Genomic DNA, 2,712 nt, shown 5'->3' on the forward strand with positions numbered 1-2,712 from the left:
AGTAGACTGCTATGCTATTAGTTAATTAAAAATCTAAACAAAGGTATGGTCCATTATTATCAGTATAATGAACCCTGCAGAACCTATGTGGAGAACTGCATATAACAAACCTGGTCTCCTAGGTTTACATGCAAATTACACTTAAAACAAGAATAACATCAATCTCAACATGGAAATAACAAAAATGCAGGCTCCCTATGGGATCTTTCTATCTACAAAATTAATCTTGTTCAGTTTCTTATGACACCACACCAGCTGTTCCAGTTTGTAATTCTGGACATTTTCAGTACCCTTGCTACCAACTTCATGTCTACCTGTGAGAAGAAAGGTCTTGATTGGTTCTGTCTTCTTTTGGCTTTTTGAACTTCTTGACCAGGGCAATTACCAGTTCTCAGTATGTCTTTTAACTTCTTCTCTTTCTGCACCACAGGAAAAAGGATGGTTAGAGAAGAAAAGGTATTTGGTGGTGATCTTTACTATCGATATGTTAGGAACTCCTTCAAAGTATCGATTTTCTTTTAAACAAGGAGGAATCTTAAAGATGCTAATGTCATATAATCTAACAGGATACATAAAGTTTGAATTCATTTATCTGAACAGATCATTAGTTTTATACTAGCAAGCATCAAAGCCAGTTTAACGGATTTTGTAGCTCATGTCATGATCTTGTGCTAGATCGATCAACAATTCCGAGTAAGCTAAAGACCAGAAATAGATACAAAGTAATGCAGAATATCTAATTGCGAGGAAAATTGTTAAGGCTACCTTCTGCAAAATGGCTTGAATATCAATCATGAGTTCATAGTCTGATGGGTCTTGAAGTTCAACCTGAGTTCTCAACAGGCCCTTTAAGATCACTGGAGTTTCATCTTTGTCTGGCCTTGACAAATTCCCAGAAAATTGTAATCGATTCTTCCATGATATCTTCCAACATGTCACTTGTAATTGCATCATTACCCTTTCTTTGTTCTTCCAATTTATCCTTCAAGCAATCCTCTGCAACATAACCAGTTAGGGCTTAAAATTTATCAAGTAACATGGAATTCTTCCCAAGCTAATATCAGAAGATGAATTTGCCAAAACTGATACATGGATGCATTTCATTTCAAGGAATGAAAAAAAAAAAAAGCAAATAGATTTGTCAGAAAGCTAAGATCTGGTGGTGAGCCGATGCGATCTGAAACATTGTTATTATGAGCAAAGTGAGATTAATGATAAGGCAGATAACACAAAAAACCTCAATACAAAAGCATCTTATAAACTGTTGGCAAGCACCAAGTATCGCATCAGATGTCTGTATTGAAGCATTTTATCGCATGCTTTGTTCCTTTCAGTAGAAGTTTCTTTTGGTTTACCTTTAATCACAGGTACTCGAAGAAGATTTTGAAGACGCATCGATTTCTTCACATAATTTGGTAGCCTTGGTCCCTGGAAGGACTCATTCTCTATGAACCTTTGCAGCATCACTTGAAACTGTTGGAATTCTCCAGCCACTTGATTGTACTGATGGCTCCTGTAAGGATCAGATTCTGGTAGTTCCCGAGCCTTTTCGTACTGCCAGCGGAGGAATTCCCATGAGAGGCATGTTTGCCCAACATATACTGTCTCCAAGTCATCCCGGAGCTCCTTGATGAACTTCTCTGATGGATCAGTGTTGGATTTATGACGAGAAGGCAAGAAACTTTTGGGAGACAATGGATGTGATTGTAGAAATCAAGGGTTTTTGAGACCCCATTGATTGAAGAGGATCCTTCAGCTGGAGAAAGCCTGTGAACAGATGAGAAAGAGAAGTACAAATATTAATGGCCAACTAAGGCATGTGATTTTAAGTAAACAAAGTTGGTCAAAAGAGGGTGGAATGAATGAAATACAAATTAAGCACTGAAATTTTGATGACATGCTGCTAAGAACAAAGGAAATAGATTTGGACTCACCTATTGCATACATCTTTTGATAGTTTAAGATATCAAATTTCCTCATCCTTTCTCTATAGCTCTTATAGAACTTGGTGCAACTCGTCCATCGGATCCTCACGCAAGAACTGCTCATCAATCCTTCCACGGCTTTCAGATCCTCGACTGTCTTTGGGCTTTCTGATTCTTCTAAGATGGTTGGAAAGACCAGTGGCCCTTGCTTTCTTCAATTCAATTTTAGCTGCTCTATCAAATCTTGGTGTTCCCACAGAGACTCCAATTCATCAAAATCCTCATCATCCAAATCCTCATCATTTGAATACTTCAAATTGTTCTCTCCACTTTTCTTTACATCCTTCTCTGGCGATTCCTTTCCACTTCCAAGTTCTGATTTCTGTACTGGTTCATCCATCTCTCTTCTGAGCTCCACTGAATCCTGTTGCCCCGCAACATGAATTGCTCGCAAAGGGCTGCCATTAGAGATATCACACCTTGTTTCTGAAGACTCAGATTTGGTTTTCTCAAAATTACAAATCTTTGCCAAATCTTCTTCCTCCTTTCCATCTAAATTCTCGAGTACAGTTTCTGGGTTGACCGAATCACTTCCATACAGGACTTCATCCAAGCTCTTCCTACAGCTGCCAGAATTTTTAATTGAATAAAGCTCGTCGTCACTTGAATCAGTGAAATTCTATGTGGGATGCATCTGAACTAGGCCATTTTCTTTCCTTGACCTTCTGAACTACTCTTGATTCAGCCTCTCCTTCATTCAGTTCCTTTTGTTCTGATTCAGGACTGC

At 38.4% G+C, this 2,712-nt stretch overlaps 2 long non-coding RNA genes across 2 annotated transcripts; both read right to left on the reverse strand.

The window, feature by feature from the left end:
• Nucleotides 1-401: 401 nt before the first annotated feature.
• Nucleotides 402-1,390, reverse strand: LOC120110996. The gene is made up of 3 exons (XR_005512145.1): nt 1,356-1,390; nt 766-996; nt 402-419 (listed from the first exon to the last, which is right to left on the reverse strand). It is a non-coding gene; the product is annotated as an uncharacterized LOC120110996 (long non-coding RNA).
• Nucleotides 1,391-1,561: 171 nt separating this feature from the next.
• On the reverse strand, nt 1,562-2,053 carry LOC120110997. Its single transcript, XR_005512146.1, has 2 exons — nt 1,935-2,053; nt 1,562-1,767 (listed from the first exon to the last, which is right to left on the reverse strand). It is a non-coding gene; the product is annotated as an uncharacterized LOC120110997 (long non-coding RNA).
• Nucleotides 2,054-2,712: the final 659 nt, after the last annotated feature.

This window comes from Phoenix dactylifera, chromosome 6, assembly GCF_009389715.1.
Source record: "Phoenix dactylifera cultivar Barhee BC4 chromosome 6, palm_55x_up_171113_PBpolish2nd_filt_p, whole genome shotgun sequence".
Taxonomy (NCBI): domain Eukaryota; kingdom Viridiplantae; phylum Streptophyta; class Magnoliopsida; order Arecales; family Arecaceae; genus Phoenix; species Phoenix dactylifera.